The following is a 17,500-nucleotide window of genomic DNA, read 5'->3' as shown; positions in this document are numbered from 1 at the left end:
CTTATTGGCCTGTACTGAGAGGGGGATGAGCGATCACCTGAATTCTTAAATACAGGGTATACTGATGAGATTTTCCAGGGAGATGGGAAACTATTCTCCTTAAGACTTAAGGCTCACACTACTGCATTTATTTATATTTACTCTCTATCGCCCCCACAACAGCGGAGTTACTATCTTTCAAAGCATATCTGAGAAAATTGACCAAGTCCTTTCTACTCATCCTTCAGCTAACATTCACGTATGTGGAGACTTCAATGTTCACAACGTCGAATGGTTGACCCACTCAAACAAGACCGATGATGAGGGGAGGTTCTGTCATGATTTCTCCATTGCCTATGACCTCACTCAGATTGTTCAGGAACCTACCCGTGTGCCCGATAATGACGGCCAGTATGCGAGCCTACTAGACCTTTTTCTCACAACTTGCCCTGAACTATGTTCAGTTTCTGTTCTGTCGCCTCTTGGATCTTCCGACCACTCTGTTGTATCAATTAAGATAAAAATGAAATGTAATAAGTCCCCAGACGTACCTCTTCATCGTACAGTATATCGATACACTAAGGCTGACTGGGATAGCTTCCGTACATTTATATCTGATCTACCTCTGCATTCCATGTTTAAAAAGGATGTGTCCTCTATAGTATTAGACCTAACTGAATGGTTAATTGTAGGTATTGACCATTTCATACCCTCTAAAAAATTTCAGCAAAAACCTAACAGCCAGCCATGGTTCTCTCCAGAATGTGCTGCTGCCATTGCGCACAGAAATCACTTTTTCCACTGCTTCAAACGTAATAGATGTATGGAAACTAAAGCCGTTTTCAGGACTGCCAGCAACCATTGTAAGAAAGTAATAAGGAACGCAAGAGAGTTGTATGCTCAATCTGTTAAGTCCAAAGTAGCTGAGCAGCGGCTTGGTTCCCACCAGTTTTGGCAAATAGCAAACAGAATCCTGAACAGAAGAGTGTGCTCCATCCCAACTATTATCAATGGATCTGAGGTAATCTCGTCAGCATCAGACAAAGCCAAACTCTTTGTCAAGAACTTTGCAGCTAATTCTACCCTTTGCGACCAAGACCGCCAACCCCCAATATTTCCTCTTGTATCAGAAAACACGCTATGTGATATACGTATATCTGTACGTGATGTTGCCAAGCTAATCAAAAACCTTGATTCCAGTAAAGCAACTGGCCCTGATGGTATTCCAATTATAGTACTCAAAAAACTTCAACCTGAACTAGCGCCCATACTTACAAAACTGTTTAAACGTTGTCTTAAGGAGAATAGTTTCCCATCTCCCTGGAAAATCTCATCAGTATGCCCTGTATTTAAGAATTCAGGTGATCGCTCATCCCCCTCTCAGTACAGGCCAATAAGTCTCCTGTGCGTCATGAGTAAGTTGCTAGAATCTGTATTAAATACAGAAGTAATCAAACATCTCAACAAAAATAACCTTCTTAGTGACACTCAATATGGTTTCCGTTCTGCTAGATCTACAGCAGATGTCCTTACAGTTATATCGCATAGGATTAGCAAATCTCTCGACGGTGGCAATCTTTCTAGGGCAATTGCTCTTGACATATCTAAAGCCTTTGATAGGGTATGGCATAAAGGTTTACTTCATAAGATCGCTAGCTATGGTATAGCTGGAAAAGTCTTCTCAATTATTAAATCATTTCTTTCTGATAGATTCATAAGAGTAGTAGTTGAGGGGCAAAAATCAGAAGCTCACAATATTAATGCCGGTGTCCCTCAGGGATCCATCCTGGGCCCAACTCTTTTCCTGATCTACATTAATGATCTTCCAAATCATATCCTTACATCATTTGTAGACATTTATGCTGACGACACTACCATTTATGGTACCACATCTAAGACAGTAAACGAGCAAGTTCTCTCCAATTCTCTCTCCTCTGATCTTGAGCACGTAGTACAATGGGGAAAGGAGTGGCTGGTTACTTTTAATGCATCTAAAACCAAGCTTCTCTCTTTACATCATCAACATTCTAATCCACATTTGTCATCAATTGAAATGAATGGCTCTCGTCTTCAGGAGGCCTCAAGTTTTGACAAGCTTCTGGGCTTGACCATTACTCCTGATCTTAAATGGAACACGTATATCAAATCTGTTGCCAAGGCCGCTGGAAAAATGGTGGGATCTTTCTATCGATCCAGTAGATATCTCACTGCTGATGCTATTCTCTATCTATATAAGAGCCAGGTACGTCCAAGGATGGAATACTGTTGCCACATCTGGGCAGGAGCTGCTAGAAAGAACTTGTCCTGCCTTGATAGAGTTCAAAATAGACTTCGTAGCCTCGTAGGAGATGTCCTTTTCTCCTCCTTGCAACCTCTATCTCACAGAAGAGATGTTGCGAGTTTGTCTCTGATGTATCGTTATTTTCATGGAAAGTGTTCAACTGAGCTTCAATCTATGGTCCCCCCTCGCCAAACTTTCACAAGAAACACTCGTCTAGCTGTAAACACTATCAATAATTTCCCCCACTCTTTATCTGTGCCTAAACCTAAACGTAGATTCCATGAACAAAGCTTCTTTCTTAGAACTGCACGCCTGTGGAATTGTCTTCCGTTTTCCTGCTTTCCGGCTGACTACAATATGGTTTTGTTCAAGTCTAAAGTAAATAAGTTCTTGATGAGCCGTTCCATATAAGTTATTAAATTTACCAAATTTTCATTACTAATGATTACTATATTGACCAACTTCTACTGTACACTCTTTAACCCTTATCCTTGAGTGGCCTCTGGGCCTTGATAATGTGGTGATGCCTTTGTAAAAAAAAAAAAAAAAAAAAAAAAAAAAAAAAGACAACGTTTAAACAGTTTTGTAAGTATGGGCGCTAATTCAGGGTGAAGTTTTTTGAGTACTAATGTTCAAAGTATTCTTAATGCTGAATACATGGTCTGATGAAACATGAAACTGGACGTATTCAAATTTAGCCAACGCTCAAATTTCAAAAATCCTTGATGTCATCCCCGTGTTTACAACCCTCCATTAACTAAGCAGGATTGAAATTTTTAATTTGCAAATAGAAATTATTTTTAGTTTGTAAAAACTTATGCATATTAAAATCTCGAAATTACAACAAATGTAGACACCGACATATATCGTTCACACATACAAATATTAGTCGATCCGTTCAGTCAGGAAGTACAATGGATACCGCTTGTAATTGTGAGGCAAGGGTTGCGCAATCCCCAACTACTCATCTTCTGAATCGGCACTACTTGAGTCCAGTGGCAAGAAGTGCGAGACGATTGGAAACGATGCCGACATACATACGAGAGTATACAGAACCTGGAATTCCCAAATGGTCACCCATTTTAGTACTGATCAAGTTCAACGTTGCTTAACTTCGGTGATATGATGGGAACCGGCGTGCCAACGTGATTATTACAAACACACACACAAGGTTCTATTACTGATATTGGGCCTTTTAAATCTCGATAAGGTTGTCGTTCTATGAATACATGCTTCTTTATTTATATTTCTGCACTTCCATATTTGAAAAGTTTTTTAATAATCTATTCTTATCTTACGAATTTTAATAGAATTCTAGCAACTCCCAACAGTTAATAGCCTAATCGCGTTAATCATCACTTTTCTCGCCCTCATCTCTACTTTGAAAACCAGAAAACTAAAAACAAATGAATTAATAAAAAAAAAAAACGAGAGATAAAAAAAACAAATAAAAATAACACTTGTCAAAAAGAAATTAAAGTGACCATCAATAAAAGATATACAACCAGATAAGCAACCTAAGATACAAGAAATCTTCAAATCAAAGGCAATAAAAAACATCTTAGTTAAAGGAATAATCTAACACCTCCCTTCTAAAGTGAAAACATAATTCTTCCTTCCCATCACCACACCTCAAAAAAAAAAAAAAAAAACTACGACGCACATTCACAAAGTATACACCCTAACCTTCCCCGAAGTGTAGATCGCACCCAAATATCTTATGAAAACCAATGTAATCTTGACATCGTTTCAATTCTTTTTCTTTTTTTGGTCTGATGACGTGTTTCCGTGAATTGGGACTTCACTGAAACATGGCTATATGTAACCAATTATGTTTGTATAATAAGCAGACATTATATATATATAGTCTAAGAAGTTTTGAATTTAAAAAAAGCAAAAATAAAGAATGCAGTTTAAATTCCAGGAAGGAATATATATATATATATATATATATATATATATATATATATATATATATATATATATATATACTTAAACTATCGCAGATTTTGCACCTACATAATCCGACTTCTAAAAAGTTTATAAAGACAAAAGAGAATTCATTTATAGAAGGATGATGAAAAAAAGGCATTAACTAAAATTGTTAAATAGAAATAGACTTAGCACTTGGATGAGCCAATTTCCCAAAAGTCTTCAATTTTAAAACAGAATTTAACTACATAAGGATGAAAAGAGAAAACCTTCACTAAAATTTTGTAAATAGAAAACGGGGATCATCAGCTGCTTACCATGTAGCTGTTTAAGAGATTTAAAAACAAAACACACACACAAATATATATATATATATATATATATATATATATATAGATGAGTGTGCGTGTCAACGTGATTGTGCCGTATCGTACCGGTTCTCGGCAGATCACCGGTTAAGCAATGTTGAGCCTGGTCAGTACCAAATGGGTGATCACTTGGGAAGGTTAGGCGCGGTATGTACCACGCCGAGTCATAGAAATTTCCAAGTTGGTATCTGGAGGCGCATTAATTCACTGGGAGAGGTGCTTCTAGAAGAAGGAAAATCTAATGAAAAAAACCTGTAGCAGTTATCTACGCCGACGAAAGTTAGCAGTAAAAACAAAAAGTGTGCTTGGTTCTACACAAAGCCTTTACCACTATAAAGAAATCATCTCTGTTGATTTCCGAGCGACTAAGTTGTTGTGGCGGAACCTCACTCGAAATCGACGGAGAGAGTCATATATATATATATATATATATATATATATATATATATAAAGCATTATACAGATTTTAATGCATTCAGTTTTTAATAATTGTTTCATCAGATCATGTTCTCAGTATGAAGAATACTTTGAACGTTATATTATACCCAGATATAAACACACATGTATATGCATATTTATAATTTATATATATCAGGTTGACAAGAAAGTTGTAGGCATTTTTAATTTTTAAAATTTACATGAAATATCTCGGTTCAAACAAAATATAAAGCAACAATCGGAATCAACACACAACAACGCAAAACAAGTGTATTTATGCCAGAAACTCAAAAAAACCTTGCATTCTGGTGATGATGAAGTCGCCGAAATCGTTTTTGATATCATATAGGTTTTTCAACCCTTTCTAATGCAGAAAGTTGTTGAAATGCTTGAAAAAGTGGTAGTTGATAGGTGAGAGGTCTGAAGGGTATAGCGGATGAGGCAGAGTTTCGTAGGCCAATTTGTTCAACTTCTGCAAGGTCGGTATAGCAACGTGCGGTCGGGCATTATTGTAAATGAGAATTTCTGTTGACTAATGCTGGGCGTTGTTGTCAAAGTTTCTGATGTATTTCATCCGTATGTTGACAGTACTACTCCGCTATAATGGTTTAGCCTCCATTCAAAAAGGCTATAATGGATGAAACCGGTCGCAGACTACCAAACAGTCAACATGATTTTCTTTTGGTGCAACTCTGGATTCTGGAAGTTATGTCGGCGTCTAACCACCGAGTTGAGCATCGCTAGTTGTTGTAAAGAACCCACTCTTCAATACAAGTCACAATCTGATTGAGAAACAGGTCGTTCTTGTTGCGTAAAAGAGAAGATGACACTTCGTAACGGCGTTTCTTTCGGTTGTCGTTCAATTCGTGAGGCATTCATTTATCAAGTTTTTTGTCTCTCCAATCTATCTCAAGTGTTCGAAAATAGTCGTATATGGTACGTCTAATTCAGAAACAAGTTCTCGAACAGTTGTGTGTGGATTGTTTTCGACTAAGGCTATTAATTGATCGTTGTTAAAATCCGATAGCCGCCCAGTACGCTCATCATTTTTATTTTATTCAAGTTTCACCCCAACTATCAGGGACATAATTTGCAGGGACATTATGACGGGAGAGGAGCAGCAAGAAGTCTGTTCACGTTGCACTTGAACTTCTGCATAGCAATACAGTTGGGAAAGCAGAATCCCGGAAGGGAGTTCCAAAGTCAAGCAGTTCTGGGGAAGAAACTATTGGAGTAGAAGGCTTTCTTACATCTAGGAAGCTCTACTGTGTAGGGGTGGGATTCAACTGCTTGTCGAGTTTGTCGAAGATTTTGCTGTATCCAGTAATGGTTCCTGGGCCAACCGCATCGTTGATATCGCGAGTTGTTAAAAATGTCAGTCTAATCGGATAGAAAGTTCATTAGTTATTAACGTTTTCTACAGGGATGGGTCGTTTTTTTTTTCGCATATATTTTCGAAAGTCATCCCCGCTTTTCGATTGACTAGCCTTAATTTAAATTTTTGCCACTTCCGATTTGGCGATGGGCGCAACGGCAAAGAGGTCACGTTTTTTATGTTCTTTTCCTCCTTCGCGGTACGGGTTCAAGCCTGCCTGCCTACTACTACATTTTTTTTGTTTGTTTTTTTACTTTGCTCAAATACCCGGGCAACGCCGGGCACTAAGGCTAGTCATTATATATATATATATATATATATATATATATATATATATATGAAGAAAACCAGACTGTGCTAAACAGCCATACAAACAAGCTATACCTAATTTGATTCGCCTATTATTCCTCTATAATTTTACATGTCTATATTTGACTTTTAATAAGGGTTTGTGTTGATTTTACGTCTATCCAATCGACTATTCGATACCCAAACGTTTTTCCCTACTTTTCTTCGCATTCGAATCCAAGATTTCTGATTTCAATTTTTCACGTTTTTATGTAAACTCCGTTTCATGATTGCTTTTTGAAGTTTTTCCTGGTCATTTAAAAACTTAAACGAATTGACAATGTACGGTGTTTATTTGGCAACAAACTGATAGTTTTTTGCGTATTTTGCTTTTATTTGTTCAGGTATATATTTTTTTTTTACTACTCCTAGAAACGCGGTAGTTTTTTGCTTCGAAAGTGACAATAAATCGCAGTATGATCTATGATTATATTTTATACAAGCAGAAATACTTTATATTGTTACGAGTTATCCCATTAAGTCATATTTACTCCTTACGCCTCAGTTATTATATATATATATATATATATATATATATATATATATATATATATATATATATATCCGGTGAATAAATGTTAAAATTAACCTGTTTTTATTCACCCTCGTACAAATTAAATATTAATTGCTGAGGATTAATTTTGTTAGGAAAAGCTGTCAAAAATGGCGTTTCAAAGCTTCTAGGTGAGTTTCCATTCATTTTCCTCGCATGAATTAAAAAAAAAAAGCTGCGTGATAAAAGGCAATAAAATTAATTTGTGTTGCTTTGTTTTGACAACTTTATGATTTGAGAGGTTTATTGTTTATTAAACCACGGCTCACATACGTTCTAGGGGTCGATGATCGTGGGAGAGTGATGATTTACTATAATTATGCAACTTGCATGCAAAATTTCAGTCTGATCGGATAGAAAGTTCATTAGTTATTAACGTTTTAATAGTTACCTACAATGTAAAAAAAGTTCATTAGTTATTAGCTTTTTTATGGTAATCCATAATGTAAAAAAAAATTCATTATTCATTAAAGTTTTAATTGTAATATACAATGTAAAAAGTTCATTTGTTATTACCGTTTTAATGGTGACCTAAAATGTAAAAAGTTCATTAGTTATTAAGGTTTTAATGGTAATCTACAATGTAAAAGTTTCATTAGTTATTAACGTTTTAATGGTGATCTACAATGTAAAAATGTTCATTAGTTATTAACGTTTTAATGGTAGTCTACAATGTAAAAGTGTTCATTAGTTATTAACGTTTTAATGGTAATCTGTAATGTAGAAACGTTCATTAGTTATTAACGTTTTACTAGTAATCTACAATATAAAAAAGTTCATTGGTTATTACCGTTTTAATAGTAATCGACAATGTAAAAGGTTTATTAGTTGTTAACGTGTTACTAGTAATCTATAATGTAACAAAAAGTTCATTAGTTATTAACGTTTTAATGTTAATCTACAATGTAAAATGGTTCATTAGTTAGTAACTTTTTAATAGTGATCTACAATATAGAGAAATAATGTCCAAAAAAATATTTGACCTATCCTTATGTTTCTTAGCTTTCTGTTAATAAATACAAGTGGGAACATTATTTTACTTTGTATTTTATTAAAAAGAGATGAGTAAACATTATAGGTTATGTGAGCTACAAGTATCTGATTTCGTAAATAAATGTTTGTAAGTGAAGATTCGATTTCTTAATAATTTTCTTATTCATTCAGGAAACCTCGGATCGATAGTTGACATTAACAATCCAAAAATAGTCTAGACGCTAATCTATAAGTTAACTCAGTGAGCCGAGGCTTTAAATAGTAAGAATGCTAATATGCGGTCGATTGTGAATGGAATGCGAAACAAGTTTTCAGCGGTAGGAGGAGTCATCTCATGGTCACGTGATAAGAACAGGCACATTGAGACGCGATCGTTCAATCTGCGCGTCTAGAAATTAAAAGTCTGTCACAAAGTTAACTGTAACTGACAGACCAACACGTCTCAAAAATGCCAGCTACAAGTTATATCTTACTGTTTCGATCTATGGTGGCTCCTTATAGACATTCGAAGCAAGCACTCGTCTCGTTACCAAAACTGAAAGGACCTTTCTTTCCTTTCTTTCCTTTCTTTTCTTTCTTTCCTTTCTCGGTATACCCAACATTACGGAATTTCTATGAGTAGAGTTTTTTTTTTTTCTCACAAAACTCCCGATCCGTGGAATATTTCCACGATACTGCTTTCCTGGGAACTGTAACATAGTTATCTTTAAATTTAATGTCAATAAATATTTGACATGACTCGTCCTCATAAATAAGCATATCTTTTTCTTTTTATTCATTATTCTTAACCCAGTCGTGATATTCATCATTCAACTGACAACTGACGATCTATCATTAATCCTTATCCTCGTATGGCTTTTTGTCTTGATAATGTTGACTCAAATTAAATTCGCATATACATGTGTATTGGATATTAAGACGAAACGTTAATGAACATATACTTTGGTTTGTTTCATTTTCATCATTCCGTTACGTCGGAATAATATTTTCATAAATTTCATCATATATGTGTGTGTACGTGTGCATATGTGTTGGCTTAACATTGGAAATTTATTTCCGACTGTAAACCGTTTGTTATGTATTCAGAGTGTGTGTGTGTGTGTGTGTGTGTGTTATTCTTTACTCTGATAGTATTACTAAACAAGTGATTATTTAGTCCCCAGAGCTGAAAATAAACAAAGAACACCGCATATTATATATATAATAAAGTCGGTTCGATTTTCAACGTAAGAGCTAAATAGCAACACATCTGAGAGAGCAGTATAAAATTCTGACTAGCAATTTCGTTTTCTTTATCGTTAGTCTATGTTGTTGAGATAGATAATGTTTGTTTTGATTTTTTTACTCATATTCACCCAAAACAAGACGTAGGGAGCTACTATTAGAAACTATGCTTACATGGAAACTATGTAGGGAGTTGAGCAGCGAGATGTATGTTCACAGCAAATTTAAATTTCTGCGAGTTAGTACAGTTCGGGAAGCAAGAAACAGGAAATTCAAAAGTGTACCATTCCGAGCAAAAACTATTACAGTCGAAAACTTTCCGACGTCTACGAATCTCAATAGTGAAGAAGTGGGAATTTGTTGCTTACTGGGATATTTACATCGAGAGGGCACACATTCTAGGAATTCGTCAGAGCACATTCCATTAAAGTGTTTCTAAAACATACACAGTGATGCAACATCGCGTCGAGGAGACAGGGGTAGAAGCTTGGTTAACAGGGGGGAGGGCTAATAGATTGGAGACTCTTTTTGGGAATCATGTCTAAGAGGGAGAGATTACCGGTTGATACATCAGTCCAGATGTGGCAGCATACAAAATATATCTTTGATAAAGCACGACACAGCATCTGGTGATGTGATCCCATTTTGAGAACTTTGGGAACAGGTGTTACCAGTTAATTTCTATTACTCTCAGATTGATTCTGACTGAGTTCTGCCAGTGTGCGTTAAATAGCGTTCAATGTTTACATAATATTTGTTTATGAAAAATATATCCACAAAATAATTCAACCTATGAAAGAAAGCGACCAAACTAAACAACCAGAATAAATATTTGAAGATATCAGGAACTTGTGTAAAAAAATATTTTAAGAAGTATCGCAAAATTCAATTAAAAACTAATTACTAAGGCTACGACAACAGCATAAATCCTTTCATTGTTTTGACTCTCTGGTGTGTATCCGTTGATATCTTATATGGTTTTATAGAGTGATGTGGTTCTCGGTTGATTAACTGTGTGTAACTGTGTCGAATATATACGCGAGGGTCAAAACAATGAAAAGAACATGCTGTTGTCATAGCCCTACTAATTACACGGTGTCTCTTGAAAGAGCTTCACATTGTGATTTAGAACAGAAGTTACGTCCAATAAGTTTTTGTTAAATTGTGTAAACGGGATGTGGATTAGTAGGTTATATTGAAAATACTTGATTAAGGCATCTTCGCCGTCAGCCTACAGTGCCTGATATTTGCAAATGGACACCCATTTGGTACGGATGAGACTCAACACTGTTTAACTTTTGTGATCTAACGAAAACTGATATGTCAACGTGATTATGCTTCAAGTTCCACACCGCCATTAAGTTACACGAAAATGCGTTAAAACAAAACAATCCAACAAAATATAATGAACGTCAAGATATATATAGAAATTTCAAATATCGAAACTCTTTCCAAAAATAACTGAATTCTGAACGAAAGAACTTCTAATTAAATGCCCCCTCTCCTCTCTCTTTCATCATCTAAAGACTATGCGTGCTCGCGTTCTAGACGCTACATATGATTCCAAATTTCCTACGTACGTGCAAAATATAAATCCTTTTGGTACGACTGAGTAGACTAATATATGCACAGGAAGATCTGCGATTGTTATTGGAAGGAAAAAGCAAAAATAAATTTAAAAAATATATAAAATGGCATAAATATCATACAGAGATGATTAAAAACATATAGCACATGTAAACATTTTATGGGATTTCCTTACGCACGTAGCCAGAACAATCAAAGCTAATCAACGAGACATCGAAAAGAAAAGAATGTGCTTCCTTACTGGCATGGCCGTTTTTGCAGACTGTCATACAGCTTCGAAGATCTTTTAGTAACTAGCAAACACGCAGACACGAACATATGTACATACATGCGTACAGATACATAAACGCAAATATACTGACATCTACGCGAGTATATATTCACATATAAACACATACAGACTAACATGCATAAACGCGTGTACACACACGCCCATACAAACAAATACTTTAAGTTCTCTCACCCAACTTTCTGTCACTCACTCTTTAAATAAATTATATATATATATATATATATATATATATATATATATATATACACACATACTAGCTGTACTCGACCACGCGTTGCTGTGACTGTTTACATAGAACGTGCACAAAAAAAAAACACAAAACATATGTTTCTTATGTTTATGTTTTCAATATTTCTATGGGTCTCTTTATTTTTTTCAATATTTCTATGGGTCTCTTTATTTTTTAGAAATTTTAGCTATTTCCCTTGTGTTTACGTCAAAGTCACGTGATAAAACAAATATAACCAAAATCATTTTTTCGTTGAATCATAGAAGACTTAAATAATTGTGGCATGACAATTAGGTTGATAACATTGCATTTTGTTGAATTTGACAAAAAAGGTAAGTAGTTCTCGTGTTTTTTTTTTTTTAATAAATATCAACTTTTCGGCTGGCCGATTTTTTATCGGCCGACTTGTACAATGAACATCCCGTATATATATATTTGGTACTCTTGCAGATTTGACTCGGATCCTCATGATTTTTCGTCAATAATAGTTAGGGCTAAATCGGCAGTCATCAGATTAAGCCAAACAAAATAACTAACGCAGACGAATAATAAAACAAACAAACCGGGGAAAAAATAGAAACGCAATCAATAAAAAATAAAAACCTACTGTAAATTTACTGAATATACGTATATTTATTTTCTTCAAGAAAAGTTGGATTTTGTTTATTTACTTTTATCTTTTTGCAATTTTTGTCAACAAAAGTTGGGGGTTTTCCCCCCAAGAAAAAACGAATTTTTTTTTTATCGTAAATTGTTAGGTGAAAGACTTTTCCACGAAAATTGGACGTAACCTTGTTTTTGTAAACATAATTTTTCATGAGGAAAGGTGAATCCTTCAAGTGATGCCACGTGACTGGTAAATTGTTAGGTGAAAGTACAAAAAAGATTTTAATATATAAATAGAAAAGCGAAAATGTATGTATGTTTGTATGCGTTCGCTTTTTCTGTATGTATACAAAAGGCTTTTTTCAGAGAAGCGGTCGGTCGCTTCATAACTTTTTAAAACGTTTTATATCACATATAAATCGTAATATCTCACAGTTAATAACGAAGCTCGCCTGTCTATTTAATTTGCTCGATTTCGGGAAGATAAATATTCAACATTTGTCGCTCGCCGCATGTGGGTTAGTATTTTTCTATAACATCTTGGGAAAATAAACTTGACTTCATTAACTCATTAAAACGGGCACCTGCCAAATCCAAGTAATTAAATAAATTCAAACGTGTTTCCGTTAGCATCTCGCGGTGGGGCAATGGTTAACGTCACACGTCTTTTTTTTCCACACTTTAATTTACAACTTTGCCTCAAGGGTTCGGGTTCGATCCTCATACTTACTTTTTTTTAAACCCACCTCCACCCCCGGAGTTTCCACACACACCTCCAAACACCCGGGCAAAACCGGGTACCCCTCGCTAGTATTATAAAAAAAAAGTACTCTCATCATCCAAGAAATAATTTTTAAAATTTCATTTTTCAACAAATATACGTCAAATTCCATTTAAAATCTTTGATTTTCTAATAGTAAATCGATCCACAATAGTCGCTTTGCTGCTATTATCCATTTTCAATGAATAATTCCCAGGAAAGAAACCATATGTGGTTAATTTAAAGTAAATGTTAATCTCATTATTACATTTCAATAATCACATGATTAAATTTTACCCATTTAAAATTTTTGAAACATTTTTAATATATCCACAATGTAAACAAATTCTGTTTACAATAAGCGAGATACTGATGTTAAGCAAAAGTTCCCTTTAGTGATGTCACGTGATTGGTGAATCACCGGCGGGCGGTGATATTTCCCCCAATAAAAAACGACAATATAATTACAAAGAAAACTACCTAATTTATTAAATAAAAAATTAAGTAGAATGTTATAATTAAAAAGAGATATATAAAAAAACACGCATGATGAAAATACTATACCAAAATGTCGAAGCAATCGGTCCAGTGGTCATTTAGATTATCGATTACGGACAAACATACATTTAACATTTTTGCTTATATACAAGATATATATATATATATATATATATATATATATATAAGAACTGTGTGTGTGAGTAAGTGAGTTCCATATGGTCTCGAAAACAGCTATGTCGATTTTCATGAAATTTCAAATAAATATACTTTATGTATCTAGCAGTGTTCTTAGATAAGTTTTGTATCGCAATGTATCCGAAAAGTACTGACAATCGAAATAATCAAATAAAAGATGGAACAGGCGATTTTGACCAATATTAATACCTTACGCAGCCTGACATAAACTTCTCAAATGCGCGTAATGTAGACTACAATGTATTCTGAAGTAAATTACTGCGAGGAGGCATCTGAAGTTTCTTTTCTGTGCTATGAGCCCCCAACTAGAGCAGACAATGAATCGATTTGTGATGAAAAATGTGTGTGTGTGTGGGGGGGGTTATATAGAAAGAAAGGTTAGAATATTTACATTAAATCTAAAAGCATTCTTATGTAACATTAACGGAGAAGACAATGCACTCTAGGGGGGCTATGGAAGCATAACAATTTAAAAATTTCAAATATAGGATAGGCCAAAATAAGGGTCCTATTTTTAAAAATTCATAAATTCATGTAAGTTTTAAGTGTTTTTCGGCCAAAATTTGTTTTGTTAATTTCAAAAAAATCTCGGAAGGGTCAGTCTACATACACATAAAGTTTGGTGAGATTAACTTTTATTTTGTGGAAGTTATTCAAATTTAAAGATAGTCCCTTATTTTGGCACACCCTGTACATCCTATTTTTACGAAATTTAAATTTTATTTATCACATTTTCTGAGGGAGACAATGGAAGTGGTTTCTAATCTCTACGTAAGGGTGTATGGTGGCCAAGCATAAGACATAATCACTTTGACACACAGGTATTTGTTAGATCAACGAAATTAAGTAACTTTGAGCACAGCTAGTACCAGACAGGTGACTCTTTGGTATTACCAGGCGCTGTATGAAGGAAGACGTCGAGACCTCCTTGGAAGAACTTCAAACATTTTTGTGCGATTAGGGTGTGTTTTGTGAATTTTATATCATTTGAATGGTTAGTAATGTAAATAAAATCAACGCAAAATATCAAAAGTACATGATAAACACGTACAAAAGATATAAATAGTTTAAAACTATCCAATTTTTTCAAAGTAAGACGTGATTTACGGTTCTAGTATCATCTTACCCAGCTGCAACAAAGAAAATCATATGAACTAATTGTATAAATTGTTTCGTCTAATTTCAAATTTTCATTGCTGAACGTAATATGACTTTACAACTTTTGGTAGCTGTGTAATGCTGTTTTGAGCGCTGAAGTGAAGAAATACGACCACATATTTATGTCCCCCGTTGTTTCACCTCCATAAAATATCTTCGTTCCTATGTTCGACTTGTTCTGCGTGTGAAAATACATTTTCACATACGTCTTGTCCTTTTGGATCATCCTTTTTCAAACTTTTTCCAGCAATTTCGTTAGTTTAAAAACCATCCAAGAAAAACTTATATAAAACACCTATATAATAAATCCAATTTAATCGGATAGCCTGGACGTGCGGAGCTAGTATTCAATATATTTGAAATTGTTTCGTAAATGAACCCCCATTTTTCTCTTTAATAAATCCGTTAATCCTATTTTTAAAACACGATGTAAATGTTTTGAAAAAAAATTTAATGGAATGTTTCACAAAAATAATTTATTCATGAAAAGTGATTTAATGGAATTGTTTAAAAAAATAATTCATTGGTTAAAAATGATTTAATGGGAGGTTTCACAAAATTAATTTAATGAGGAAAAATAATTTAATGAGAAGGAATAATTTAATGGAAGTTTTCACAAAAATAATTTCTTGGTGAAATAAAATTTCATGGGATGTTTCACAAAAATAATTTATTAATGAAAAATAATTGAATGGAATGTTTCCAAAAATAATTTATTGGGTAGAAATGTTAACAGTGTTAAACCTATTTGATGTTCAATTTTACAAAATCGATCTTTGTGAAAAGACACTTATTGCTAAGGATGAAAAGACACTTATTGCTAAGGATGAAAAGACACTTTTTGGTAACGATGAAAAGACACTTTTTGGTAACGACGAAAAGACAATTTTTTTTGTTACGATGAAAAGACAATTTTTGGTAACGACGAAAAGACACTTTTTGGTAACGACGAAAAGACACTTTTTGGTAACGACGAAAAGACACTTTTTGGTAACGACGAAAAGACACTTTTTGGTAACGACGAAAAGACACTTTTTGGTAACGACGAAAAGAAACTTTTTGGTAACGACGAAAAGACACTTTTTGGTAAGAATTAAAAAGTACTTTTTGGTAACGACGAAAAGACACTTTTTGGTAACGATGAAAAGACACTTTTTGGTAACGACCAGAAGACACTTTTTGGTAACGACGAAAAGACACTTTTTTGTAAAAATGAAAAAGTACTTTTTGGTAAGAATAACTTCTGCCTATTTTCTCACATTGTTATTCTATGTAAAATAATTATTGGCGAAAGAATGCTTTAAAATATATATGTTCAATATAAAAAAACGAGAGTTATGAAAAATACCACTCTTTCAATTATCCTATATTACATAAATTGGATAGCCCCTGATTTAGCTTTCACGTTATCATTCAATGTGCAAAAATTATTTAATTAGCAAATAAATGTTTTGTTTTTTTTTAATTCTGCATTCAACATCACAAAGTCGAAAAAATACCACTTTCTTTTAGGAATTAAATTGCCCTTCCTCTGTCTCCACACAGCAACTCGATGCGGACATGATTACAATAAGTGAATAGGAAAATAATGTTTGCTACAAAATTAAAAATATCTTGTACAAATGAGTGCTCTAAAAATTAATATCAAGTACAACGTTGATATAACATCTGCTTGCAGAAACAATACAAAACTGAAATTAACTGAAACGAAATTAAGCCAGCCAAGAAAGTTAAATGTAAACCATTTATTTAATAGAATTAATACATTACCAGCGGGAGCTGTGGAAATTCGACAAGGGACTTCCTCATATCTAATCTATTGCTGTTGGCATTCTGTAAATGTTCAGTGTAAATGGAGATGCTCTGATATTATTGTAGGTTTTTTGTTAAAACTGCAAATGTATTTATCTAAGCTAGCACGAAACTCGGCAAAGCCCTGTCGTTAAGTACGCTTAAATATGATAAATATATTATAAAGTTGCGATTTCAATATATATATATATATATATATATATATATGATGATTGCAACATCTTGTCAGACGAGTGCGACTCCTTCAGACATTTAAAATCCATGAGCCCAAAAGCCTGAGGGAGTATCTATACAAAGATGATGTTACAGAGTCTTAGAGTTGTACGACAGCTAAGTCTCTCTCTCGGTTCAAAATGTTGAGATCCAGCAACAAGCAAGAGCAAGATAGCCAGCAACAAATTAAACTGCAGACCAGCTTAATGCGGGTACTGGTCTCCCGCTTTATGGTTTTCTAAATCAGAGATTTGCTTCTCCTAGAAAGGTTGCCTTCACCACGGCTTACGGGAGCCCTCTCCACCCTAATGCACATATGCACACACACACACACAAATATACACGGTGCTAGTTGGTCGTTGACCGAGAAAAAGACTTCATTCGCCCTTTGGAAGGTCTTGTTTTTACTCCTTCAGGGAGACTAGCCGCCCTCCTCACCAAACAAGTCTGGTGAGGGAACCAGTTTAGTCGCCGGTGACCCGACCATGAGGCAGGTAGTACTGGGTTACATGGTACCAGTAGCATATGACATGACTTGACAAATATGTATATATATACATACAAATATATATATATATACATACAAATATATATATATATACACACAAATATATATATATATACATACAAATATATATATATACATACATACAAAT

This window comes from Euprymna scolopes, chromosome 23 (genome assembly GCF_053919585.1).
Source record: "Euprymna scolopes isolate OS-2025 chromosome 23, ASM5391958v1, whole genome shotgun sequence".
Classification (NCBI taxonomy): domain Eukaryota; kingdom Metazoa; phylum Mollusca; class Cephalopoda; order Sepiida; family Sepiolidae; genus Euprymna; species Euprymna scolopes.
The sequence above is the reverse complement of the archived record's forward strand: the minus strand, read 5'-3'. Positions refer to the sequence as shown.